The following is a 14,090-nucleotide window of genomic DNA, read 5'->3' as shown; positions in this document are numbered from 1 at the left end:
TATAGGGATCTTCGGGAGTCTTTTTGGTGGAGCAACATGAAAAGAGAAATTGCTAAGTTTGTAATGCAGTGTTTGACATGCCAGCATGTGAAGGATGAGCATTAAAGACCGGAGGGATCACTACAGCTGCTATACATTTTTGAGTGGAAATGGGAACATATCGCGATGGATTTTGTCACGGGATTACCGCCGGAATTAAATGGACAGGATGCCATTTGGGCAGTTGTAGATCAACTTAAAAAGACTGCCCAATTCCTACCTATCAGGGTTAACTGCTCCTTAAAAAGATTGACAGAGTTGTATATACAAGAGATAGTTAGAATGCATGGCATTCCGGTGTCCATAGTTTCAGATTGAGACTCACGGTTTACATCCCGTTTCTAGAGGAGTTTGCAAGGCGCCATGGGTTCTCAGTTCTCATTTAGCACACCATTTCATCCTTAGTCAAATGGGAAGATAGAGATAACGATATAGATATTGGAGGATATGCTACGTTCATGTGTGCTGGACTTTGGAGGCAGTTGAATACGGTATATGCCACTAGTTGAGTTTGCATATAATAACAATTATCAGGCCAGCATTGAGATGACATCATTTGAAGCATTATATGGTAGAAGATGCCGATCCCAATTGTACTGGGATGAGATTGGGGAAAAACAAATATTGGGGCTGGAGTTGATGTAGTAGACTCAGGATAAAGTCAGACTCATCAGAGTTAGGATCAAAACAGCACAGAGTCGGCAGAAGAGTTATACAAATACTCGTCGACGAGAGTTAGAATTTGACGCAGGGGATTACATGTTTCTGAAGGTGGCACCGTTGAAAGGAGTTATGAGATTTGGGAGGAAGGATAAGTTAGCCCTAGGTATAATGGACCATTTAAGATTTTGGAAAGAGTGGGTCCAGTTGCCTACAAGTTGACTTTACCACCAATTTTTTCTAGAATTCACGACGTATTTCACATCCCTATCTTGAGGAAATATGTTCTAGACCCCTCTCATGTGATCAGTTATGAGGCACTAGATCTTAATGATGCCTTGTCTTATGAAGAAGTGCTAATGCAGATTTTGGATCAGAAAGAGCAGGAGTTACGCACGAAAAGCATACCACTAGTAAAAGTTCTATGGTGCAATCATGCAGTAGAGGAAGCTTCTTGGGAATTGGAGGAACACATGTGCCAGAGATACCCACACTTGTTCAGTGGGAACTAGGTTTGAAGGTATGTATTTTGATTTGTATAGTATATGATAGGTAGTGTTTTGGTTTTTAATGGAAAATGATTTTGGGGAGAATTTTCTTTCAATGGTTGTATTCTCCCAAAACCCTCCCTTGTAACCATGGTATTCCTCCGCCATAAGTGAGGGTAATTAATAAAATGGTGGTGTTTTTCTTTAAGAATGAAAATGTGATAAATGGAAAATTTCGAGGATGAAATTTTTTGAGAGGAGAATGTAGAGACCCAGAAAATAAAATAATAAAAGAAATTGGGAAAAAGAGGTTTTTCATTGGGAGAAGAGAAAACTGGCGATGATTTTCTAAAGTGAAAAGAAAACCTTCAACGGTTATGGGATTTTACTGAGAGCCGGTAATAGGTAAATGGTAAAACTGAGCCGGTTAATAGAAAATCGGCGATGATTTTCTAGGAGCTAGAGAAAACCGTCAACGGTTTTTTTTCTCTATAGTGGGCGTTATAAGGGAACCCGTGAGCTTCATTTTATTTAACAAATTAAAATTCTTCTCTCTCTTTTCTAAAACCGTACGAACCCCTCTTTATTCTCTCTTCGATTCCAGCTCTATTAAAGCCTAGATTGAGGATCAGGAACCACCACGAGATTCTTGGAAAGATTCTCTACAATTTAGGCGGAACAAACTTTCAATTTGGGGTTTCGGGGCACCATCCCAAAACCAGGGTAAGTGGGATATTTTAGAATTTTAATGTTAATTTGGAGTATATAAAGCTTAGGGAATACTAAATGACAATATTTTGAAGGTTGCATTGAATAATTTGGGGAAATTGTATTTCAGGTTTTTGAGTTGCGAGCACGGAGGAGCGTGAGTTTTAGGGTGTTAGTGGACCTCTCAGTAAGCCAAGTAAGGGGAAAAAATTATAGTAGTTTTTAAAAAAAAAAAAATTATTGGTTGGGAAATATGAGAAATTAAAATATGATATTTTACCTAAAATTATTATAATATGAATATCAGATGAAAATTGTGTGGCATATGATTTATACTGAAATGTATTTGAAATTGGGTTAAATGATTTATATTGAGAATAACGAGGTTATGGAATGTGAATTGAAATATGAGATTTGAAATGTGGAAAATGATGAAAAGTGATATGTACTGAAAAGTATCTTCTGAGAAATGATGAAACATGAAATATGGAAATGCTTTATTGAGGAATGTTGAATAATGTGAAATGAGATATGCATACGTTATTATGAGATGAAATGTGTATTGAATTGATGAATATATCATTGAAATGACGAAATGAGTTGTGAATACTGATAATGAAAATATTGTAATGTTAATGCTGCAACAAGAATGATGAAATGTGAACACTAGAATGAGAAAATGAGAATGTGAATATTGCAATGTGAATACTGCAATATGGATATTGAAATGTGAATATGAGAAATGTGAATATTGTAACGTGAATACTGCAATATGAATGTGAAATGAGAATACTGGAAATGTGAAAAATTGCATTGTGAATACTGCGATTGTGAAATACTGAAATGTGGAAATGGGAACTCGGATGGATGGATGTATTGCTATAATGAGCACGGTACCGTTGTTAGTGATGATTAAGTGCAACCACACGGACTCGTGGAGCATATGGCGTGACAGTTCGAATGAGCCAGTGTGAAGGGTTGTTTTGGCCCCTAGGTCCAGACCAAAGTATGTGGCAGACCATTCGTACTACAAACGAGTATATAGTGTTGGCCTTACAAGGCTTAAAATCTTATTTTGATGCTAACAAACAAGTGGAACTTAACATATTTGTCTGAGTAATGTTATTTCAGGGCTCATATATGAGAAAGTAAGGTCAAAGTGCTCACAAAGATCAAATGAAACTTAAAAGCGTCAAAGCATGGATTTAAAGATGATATTTTAAATCTTGAAGAAAATAATGACATAGATGATTTTTTGAAAGCCAAAGAAAAGTTAGAAGTCAAAAGAGCCAAAGAAAAGCAAAGTGAGAGAGCTCAAAGAAAGACAAAGCATGAAGACTCAAGTACCTAAAATGTGAAAAGTCTTAGAAGTCTTTATGTAAGTACTCTAATGTTTAAATATCGTTTGAAATATTTTGAAGCTCTTTAGGGGAATTATATAGACTTAGTGACCTATTTAAAAACCCCGGAAAAAAGTTTTATAAAAGAATAAAGAAAGAGAGCAAAAACATATTTTGAATTGGAATTGAAAAATCAGAAAACAAGTACCTTAGAAGACTGAAGTTTCTGCTCAGAACCCTAAAGTGGCAATTTCAGAAGACTGAACTTTAAGTTTGATCATTTGAAGAATTACTTCAGACGTCTGAAGAATAAGTTCAGTCGTTTGAAGAATTATTGATGAAAGACAGAAATTGGCAGAAGCACCTCAAAAGACTGAACTTAGACTTTGATCGTCTAAACCTGAAACTTCAGTCGTTTGACCCTCAACCTTGGTCATCTGACCCTGTATCCAGTTCAAATTTTTCAAAAGAGAAGGAACTTCAGAAAACTGACCCTGATGGTTTAGTCGTCTGAACACTGTTAACGGGCAAATTTTTTAAAAAGTTTTAATTTTTAAATATCAGTTGCTTATGCCCCAAATTTTCTAAAAACTTGAGAAATACTCCAAGTAAACTTGGGCAACACGAAAACTCTTTTAAAAGCCTATAAATACATGGTTTTGAAAATCAAAATAAACCAAGAATTGAAAAATCTGATTGATAAGATGAAAGCACTCTTGTTTTTACTAAGCTCTTTTGCTTACTCATTGCAAAACTCTTTTGCTGAGATATTCTGAAGTGCTGATTCTTCATCCTCTGAATTCTTATTGCTAATCCTCATCTAAGAAGGATATTGGTGAATTCTATACTTAAGCTTCAATTCTGTTTCATATTGATATTTTTACATTGAAGTATATAGTACTGAAATTGTACTAACTTGCTCTTTGTGAGAGTATACTTGTACGCAGATTGTATCTTGTGTTTCTTTGACGTTCCAAGGATTGTTTGGATTGTTGGCTAAGCATGGGGTATCACTTAGAGAGATGGGCTCTAGCCTAATTGAAAGAGTGACCAAACGAGGGTACATCATTTGGAGAGGCAGGCTCTAGCCTACTGAAGGAGTGTGTAAATGGTGTTGTTCCACTCGAAAAAGGAACTAATTTTAGTGAATCCTTTGGTGGTTTACCAAAGGCGAGGATGTAGGCTGGGGATAAGATGAACCTCATAAAAATCGTGGTCTCCTTCTCTTTTCCTTACTCTTTTTAATTTCCAGCACACATATAAACTGTGCGGATGTTTTAATTTTAGAAATACTACGGAGTTTGGATATTATATAAACTTAAAGATTAATTTGTTTTTGAGCTTGCGGAAACCAAAAAGGGAGTACGTTGGTTGATCAATACTTTGCAAAAACCGAAAGGGAGTACGTTGATTGGTTAACACCCAAAGACTCTTTAACTAAAAGTTTATTTAAAATCTGAATTTTGCAAGAGTGTGGATGTTATATTACTCATCACCTTGAAAGACTAATTTCATTCTCTATAGGGCTTGAGTTAAATAATAATTATATATAGGGCTACAAACAAACAAATATCTTGAATTCTTGAAAAGTTGAGAATTTCCATTAAGCTGCAACGTATATCTTGATTGAATATTTTATGATTGATTGGTTTGGATAGTGTGGTTAAATGAAAGGTTGATTGGTTACTTAATTGTTTAAGTACTTGGGTTGTGGTTGTGGATTGAATTTTGTTTTATTTGATAAAACAACAAGAAAACAAGAATTCATTAAAAAGACTTAAAAGAGGTTAAGGATTCTTGAAGAAAATTAAAAGAAATTTTAAAACCCAATTCACCCCCCCCTCTTAGGACTACACCTTAGTTTTCGTATAGTATCTTTATTTTGATTTAACTGGGTAGACCAACCGTGGTTAGGTCCAGCCTTCGGGTCGCACAACCCTGACCATGGGGGGAAGCATAGTGTGGAGCATGGAGAGAGACCTCGACCATGGGGTGAAGCATGGCGTGTAAATTATCCTTAGGGAAGCCATGAGTTACGGACACGGATGTATTGGTTACCGAGGACACTTATGATCTAAATGTAAAATGGAAATGGAAATGGAAATGAAAATGAAAATGAAAATGAACATGGAAAAGAGAAAGAAAATGAGAAAAGAAATAGTGTGAGTTAATAACATAAATAATTAAAGCAAAGTAAAACAATCCGCCTGATGGCTTATTGAGTAAGATGAGTGCCTTGATAAGTATCAGTTGTGGCCGAACTCGAGTTAATATAGTAAGAACACAAATGGTATTAAGGCAGAGGGAAAGAACTTGTATGGGTAGGTATTCTTCCTTATTCTCGGGAACTTCGCTGGTAAACATGGGTTGCGTGTGAATGGATTTGAAAATGAAATTAAAAGCTTATGGAAGCTTGTGTTTTATATTTATATGATTATGAGTATATATCAGTTTATTTTCTCAGATGGTATGATGATTTTAAAGAGTATGTCATGATATAATGAAATTTATTTGACCACACACTGTAAATAATTTATTCCGTTTTACTGAGATGTGTCTCACCCAAACTTCTAAATATTTCAGGAAACTGAAATAGACTGGAGGTAGAGCTCTGAGATAGAGGGGAGCTGATACCCTGCGTAGACCGGGTGAATGTTCTGAGTTAGGGATGGAGGATTCCTCTAGAGTATTTTGTACTATTTTTGGGAATGTGTTAGACATGTATATAAGGATGATTAGTACTGTGGTATGTGTATTCGATATGGTATGTATATATAAATGTTCCGCTGTTAGGATTGTGTATATGAGAATGGTTGTGAACCTGGTACCTACTATGAGTCGGGTTATGTTTAAATGGTATCAGAGGTGTTGATGTGGCCGATGTGTGATTTGAATATTTTTTATTAAAATAAAAAATGGTATGAAAATCAGGGCATCAGACGAGCCGCACTCGGCGGGTTTGGGGCGACACAAGGTGGTATCAGAGATATATTTTAAATAACACTTCGAACCGTAGTTTCGGGTTTAGAGCGTTACAGTGGTGTATCAAAGCATTAGATTTTGGGTTCTGTAGACTTAAGGATGATTAATACCAGAGTATAGGAACATATGAAAATGGGGATAGGAAATGAGTAGGTTAGGTGTTGAGAGTTATAGAATTTTGTCTTGTAGCCTGGTGACAAAAGTATGTCGATGACTTTCTTTGATTTTTCTGAAGCAGACGATGGTTTCAGAAAAATCACGGCAAACCTTAGATGATTTTGTTTCTAAGCTATGAGACTGGTCCTTAACTTAGAGATTTGGGTGTATATTGTATTTTAGTTTAATGAATGTGTTGATTAGGTTATGATAATGGAATTCTTAAATTTTTTCTGTCTTATTTTCAGGATGGATCCTAGGGGTGAGGATGTAGAGGTTGAAAAAAGAGATGACTCAGAGATTTCTAGTGAGGAGGACTTTGATACCTCTATGATGCTGAAGGGTATAACCTGTCAGGTCAGGGTAGAAATGAGGAAGGAACCTAGAGAGCAGAACTTCCCAATTACAAATCAAGGGAATAACATCAAGGAGTTCATGATGTTGAACCCTTCGACTTTTAAGGGAGGATCCGATCCAGTGATTGCAGAGAACTGGGTTTAGGAAATTGAGGAGATAATGGAAATACTCAGCTGCATGGACGAGCAAAAGGTCCGCTATAATGCATTCAAGATAACCGGAGATGTGAAAAGTTGGTGGCTTTCTGTGAAACTGTTAAAGGGACAGAGGGTAGTGAAAGTGGCATTGACCTGGGGACGATTTAAGGAACTGTTCTTTGACAAGTATTTTCTCTCGTCCACTAGAGAAGAAAAGGTTGAGCAGTTTACCAACCTAGCCCAGGGAAATATGACTGTTGGGGAGTATGCGGCGAAATTTATGGAACTATCTCACTTCGCTCCCTTTATGATTCCAAATGAGGTAAAGAAGGCTAGAATGTTCGAAAAAGGTCTGAGACGAAAGATCTTTGAGCTTGTGGTGGGGTTCCAGGTCCAGAATTTTTTGAACTTTGGGGATAAGGCTTCGGTACTGGAGAAGAGTTTGTAGGGCGGTACAGAGTCGTCAGAGCAGAGAAAGAGGCCTGCACCTTCTAATTTTCAAGTTGAGGTTAGTCAGGGATTGTGGAAGAGAGAAAGGGACACGGTGGGCCCGAGGCAGGAGACGGGGGATCGGGGTTATTCTGGTTATTAGAATGAATCATCTTACCTAGTATGCCATAGATGTAACAAGAGGCATAGGGGTGAATGCCGAGCTGGGGGTCATAACTGCTATAGGTGCGGTAAGCGGGGGCATATTATGCAGAATTGTCATGTGTTGCTACCTAATGCACCTACACTGAACTAGATCTAGGGAAACTAGCACGTACCCCGAGGTGGAGGTGGTCCGACATGTGTATACACGATGATCTTGATCGAGGCAGATATTGCCAAGGGAGTAGGTACGAGTTTATGTTTAAGATAATGAGAATTTTTTTTTTAGTTGTAGTTAATGCAGAAAATTCAGATGGTGTATATACTGAATTGTATGAGATATGATAAGTTAGAAAATTGTAGAAATGTGGAAATGAACAGTTAGTGAAATTTCGAGGACGAAATTTCATAAGGAGGGGAGAATGTAGTGATTAAAAAAAATAGTAATTAATTAATTAAATATTATTAAATTGATTTAATTTTGTGTGCGTGTGTGTGTGTATATATATATATATATATATGTATGTATGTATGTATGTATGTATATATGTAAGGTTAAAGTAATAAGTATATATATATATATATATATATATATATATATATATTTATAATGTTATATAAAATAATATAAAATGATAATAATATAATATATAATATACATATACATAGGTTACTTTATGCTTCAGGAAAGGAAAATTGTTTCCTGCATTCCAGAGAGTTAACTCTCCTCTCTCTCTCTCTCTTTCTCAACGCTCTCCTCCATCGTCCTCCTCTTTTTTCTTATTTTCTCGGAAAAAATTTGGCCGATCGAAAAATAGAAGATGCCGTTGGGTTCCTACCTCTACCACCAACATTCCTATCGAAGTGGATTTGTCATAGGAGCGACATAGGCACCACTCCTGGGGTAACGTATACTCCCTCTGTTGGAATTGGAGTATTCATAAGAGGGGGGGGGGAGGGGTGAATTAGGTATTTAAAAATTCTTCTTAGGTTAAACCAGATTCCACAAGCAGTATTACACAAACCTTGTGTCTTTCTATGTAATCACAAACCCAATCAAATGTTCAAACAATAAACATAAACATACAGGTGCAGAAAGTAAATTGCGAAAAATAAAACTAACACCATATATGTTGTCGAGGTTCGGCCAATACTGCCTACGTCCCCGCCTCAAGCTAACAAGCAAGAGGATTCCACTAAGTTGCTCACTTGTGGGTGGAGCAACACCGTTTACAATACCTTACAGGCTAGTGCACCTAGTTCTCCTAACCGGGTTTGAACCAATCCGGTGCTCTCCTAACCGGCTCTGAGCAATTCTAGGACTTTTCACAGGGCAAGTCTCCCTATTCCGATCACACGTAGGGAATACAGCAGATATAATAATTTGAGCACAATCAACATGTACATTTATAGTGCTTCTATAATAAGTAGATATGTACCAATGCACTCAAACAATAACTAATACACTCATAGATAATAGTATTTATTCTAAGGTGAGCTTGGTCAAGTGAAAATATCAACTCACAACAATTTGTGTATATCAATGTATGTGTGAGTAAGACCTTTGATTCATGATATTATAATTAACAAATAATCAAAGGAACTTAGGAAACCTAATCAAATATTCTTAACAAATATTTTTCAATATAATGCCCAATAAAGATTAGGATTAAAGCTTGCAAAGATATTATATATATATATATATATATATATATATATATATATATCAATAATAATATGCAAGCTTTAGATACTTGCAATGAAGATGCAAGATCTCAAGCAAATATAGAGTTTTCCCAATCAATATTTATCAATATAAAATACTATGGGAAAAACTCTTTAAGCTAACTCTCAAAAAATAATTTTCAAAAGATTATGCAAGATGAGAGTTGTATGCTTGAAAATGGATGGAAATATGCACAATGCTCAAAAGTTCAAACTCCCTTTCAAGTTGAAATCGATTTGCAAAACAAGGAGTATGAACAAATGGTTCTCCTTAAGAAAAGTTTTTCAAATTAAAGAGTAAGGAGAGTAAGCAAAAATATTTTGAAAGATTTGTTCAAAATGAGTAGTATGAATAAAAAGAATTTCAAAGAATTTTGTTGGCTAATGATCATCCTAATCCTCTTTAATTTGTCGAAATGAATCCATATATATAGCCAAACTCAAAATTTTGACCGTTGGGGACATAAGGGTAATATTTAAAATTGTTTAAAACATGTTTAACCTAAATAACCCTTATTTACCTTTAATAACCCACGGAAAATTTGGTCAAGCCGAGAGTTTCAGTTGCCTAATCTTTGGGTTCCGTTGCCCGAACAAACACATGATGAAAAGTGCAATTTTGAAGTTTGGGTGCCCAGTGAGAACTTCAGGTGGCTGAACCAAGGTGATTTTTCTAAGTGCTTGAGGTTCAGTCACCTGAAAAATAGTTCAGTTTGCTGAACATGCCAATTTGGTCACCTGAGGTAAAAATGAACGTGAAGTTCAGGCGCCTAGGGCAAGTGGACAAGTCAGCAGTAAGTGTTTAGGCGACCGAGAACGTTCAGTTCATTTTGGTTTGGTTGCCTGACCCTCAGTCAACATTTTGAATTTTCACACGTTCGGTCGACCGAGGCATTTTCAACACACAGGTTCGGTCGCCCGAAGCCCTTTCAATTTTAAAATTAGGTCCTGCTTATGATTAAAAGTTCACTCCTAATTACATAGTTGATAGTGGGGATTATTCTAAGTGATTGTGTGAGCGGGTTGATCTATGGTCTAGGCATTTTAATTTAGCCTAAAAAACCTGGCATTGGTCGACCTTTTCTATGGTCATTGATTTTCCTTATGGTCAAACTAAAGTATCCTAAGTATAAATACCTATTATGCATGATATGCAGATTATTACAAGCCATAAATTATTATAGACCCAAATTAAAATAAATATATAAAAATACAACGTAAAACAAAGATCGGTCTTCATGCACTGCTCCTTTCCAATTCCATGGAAAATGTTGGGGTATGCTCATTTAAGTGCGTCTTAGTTTCCATTTGTCATCTGACATCCATGCATCGAAAAATAAACCTGTTCAAATACTCAAAGCACACAGATGAGATACTGCGGTTTGTCATAATCAAAACAGGAGATGGACCCAAAAATTCAACACCCTCTCTTTCCTCAATTTCTCCTTAAATCTTAAGCTAAATCGACGATCGGACACCACCATGGGGTCCTAGTCTCGATCATCGTCATTTTGGTTGGAGCAAATTTTCAATTTAGGGATCCTAGGCACCACTCCAAAGTGAGTGTGAGATTTACGAAATTAATAAAATTGGTTATTTTTGGAAGTTTAATTGTTTATTTGGAATTTATGGGCTTAGGAAATGTTAAAATAATATTTTATTTAGGGTTGATTTGATTGAACTAGGGTTATTGAATCAGGGTTTGGGTGAGCGCCGCAGGCATTGTTTTGGGGTCCCTGCTAGCGTAGTTTCTGAAAACCAGGTAAGGGGAATAGATTAAACTAGTAGATTTGTAAACTTCACAAGTTAAAATGGAAATTTTACGTGTTTATATATATATATATATATATATATATATATATATATATGATTATCATGTGAATTTTTAAAAGAAATGCCAATCGTTTGAACTATGATTTTGAGCCTAGGGCTGCGTAGATATTATTTGTGAAAATGAAATGTGGAAAGTAATGATATTTCTGGATAATTGTGAAGGATATGAAATGTGTATTTTCAATAATTTGATTGATGAACATAGGTTTAGCTTTTGTTATTTTAAATGATATGATTATGTGTATTATTTAAATGGTGTGACATGAGTAAATTTATAATTTTGGGAATACTGAAATGTGATGAGAATATATATTGCATGTGTATTGTTTAATCAGAGTAGGATGTGAATGTTAAATTGCAATGTATGATTTGAGAACTTTGATAAACCATAGTGAGGAATAGTACTGTTGCGTATGATATTTGGCAGAGATTAGTGCACCCACATGTCTTAGAGAGAGTATGGAGACGGGATGGTTGATTGAGTTATGTAGGGTAAAGATTCCCCCTGGAGTCACTACAAAAAAACTAGTTTTTAGTGACAAAAGTATTAGTGACGAATTCAATTTCGTCACTAAAAGTTGGTATTAGTGATGATTCTTAAAAACCGTCACTAATAGTGTTAGAATTAGTGACGATTTTAGCAGCTCTTACTAATACAACACTATTAGTGACAATTTTCAAACCGTCACTAATACTTTCGTCACTAAAAACTGCGCAGTAAACAATTTCGGGCGAAAATTTTTCCGGAAAAATATTAGCGACGATTTTAAGGTATTAGTGACAGATTAAATTTGTCACTAAAAGTCACTTATTAGTGACGATTAACTAATCGTCACTACTAAAATTTATATAAGGGTATTAGTGACGATTTGGAAAATGCGTCACTATTAAGGGACATTAGTGACGGTTTTGCCACCGTCACTACTGGTCGTCTTATTAAAAAAATAAAAAATATATTATTTCATACTATTAGTGACGATTTTTATTTTCGTCACTACAGGTTCCTTATTAGTGACGATTTTCAGAACCATCACTAATATAGTCTTTTATATTTAAGAAAAAATTAATTTCTGAGTATTAGTGACGGTTTTGTATTTTCGTCACTAATGGGTCCTTATTAGTGACAGTTTTTAGAGCCGTCACCAATAGTTTTTTTTTTATTTAAAAAAATAAAAAAATTTAGAGTAGTAGTGACGATTTTGTATTTTCGTCACTAATGGGTCCTTATTAGTGATGGTTTTTAGAACCGTCAATAATACTCTTTTTTATTTAAAAAAGATAAAAAAAAAAAAAAAAATTTCAGAGTAGTAGTGACGGTTTTTTATTTTTGTCACTATGGGTCCTTATTAGTGACGGTTTTTAGAACCGTCACCAATAGTCTTTTTATTTTAAGAAAAAAAAAAAAAATCAGAGTAGTAGTGACGGTTTTTTATTTTTGTCACTACTAGCCCTTTATTGGTGACAGTTTTAAAAACCGTCACTAATTGTCCTTTTATTTAGCTCAAAACCTAAAATCCCTTCTCTGCCAGCCCGTCCTTCAAAATCTAAAATCCCCAAATTTCATAATCCCTCCTCATTCTTGCCCCTCCCTCCTCCTCGCTCCTCACTCCTACCCCTCCCTCCTCAAGCCGTCGCCCACAGCGGAGAGTGTCTCCGCCTTTCGACGCCACCTACAACATCTCCACCTGCTGCCGCCACCCACAGCGTCTCCACCCATAGTGTATCCGCCCGCCGCCGCCTCCCACAGTATCTCTACCCACAGCGTCTATGCGCAGCGGCCTCTCCCCTCTTTTCTTCCACGGTAAGCTGCTGCTACTTCTTCTTCTTCTTCTTCTTCTTCTTCTAGGTGGTTTGTGTTTAATCTTATCTTTTAGAGACGATCAGTGATTAAAAGAAAAAATCACTCCTCTTTGATCCCGTAAATTGGTGAAAGGCCAAGACTTTAAACTATCTACTTCTGTTTGGTGTGATGCTGCTTATTCTTAGAACACTAGTCTTATAGTAGCAAGAATTGGCATCATATCTGGTGATCTCTCTCCTATTTTCATCATGGGAAGGATGGGTTTTTATGGAATTTGGCACTTAGTGAAAATGTTAATAATGCAAATTTTATCTTAAATTTCATGAGTTATGTTGATAAATTAGATAAATTTTGATTTTTATCTATGTACCCAAGACTAAGGATCAAAATTTAAGAAATATTTTTTAATCTATTTTTAAGTCCTATGTATTTCAATTTCAATTTTGATTGCTTGAACCAAACATGTTAATATGTCATCCATCAAAGCACAATTGCATAGAGAGAGTACAAGTGGGCACTGCTCTGATTTTATGAAAGTAACTCTCATTTAATAGGATTAGTACAAGTATGTACTACTTATTTGATTTTGTGAAGTAACTCTTACTTGATGGGGTTAGAATATTTAACTCACAGTCTCTAATATGAAGTAGGTTTAAATTAGTAAGGTAAGAAAAGTGACTTTTTTTTAACTTTCCCACAATCAAGAAAGCAAACATATTTTTCAATTCGAAGGATCTAAGGTGATAAAGGATCTTCTCTTCAGAATTCTCAAAATCTTAACTACCCTAAGTGATGGCCAATAGGGGCTCCCGAATATTTTCTCTATAAATAATTAATTCTTGATTCAATGGTAGGAATCTAATTTGGACCAATTTTTCAAATTCACATTTTCTAGTTTTGTTAGTCCACAATGGTGTACACTAGTACGATCCTCACCCTCTACCCTCACTAAGTGCCAAGGAGACTTTTTTAAGTTAGTATTTTTGTAATTATTTGAAAGCCCTCCAAATAGTGAGCCCCAATATTAAGAATGGCAGCAAGCCAAAATTTGAAATCCTAAAACTTCTTGAGACTGAGTCCAAAATTTGAAATCCTAAAAAGGCCCATTTGTATGAAAGGCACTATTTTTGTGGCCTTTTTTTTTTTTAAGCCTTTTGGGGTGCATGAAGCTCAAGTTTAGATTTGGTTGGAAAATTTTAACTACATGTCTATATAAAGGGATTCTAATATGAGTTGATCTATAAAACTATTAAGCCTCAACCTTTCCAAAATA

The sequence above is a fragment of the Malania oleifera genome, chromosome 13 (assembly GCF_029873635.1).
Source record: "Malania oleifera isolate guangnan ecotype guangnan chromosome 13, ASM2987363v1, whole genome shotgun sequence".
In the NCBI taxonomy this organism is placed as follows: domain Eukaryota; kingdom Viridiplantae; phylum Streptophyta; class Magnoliopsida; order Santalales; family Ximeniaceae; genus Malania; species Malania oleifera.
Note: the sequence above shows the minus strand (reverse complement) of the source record.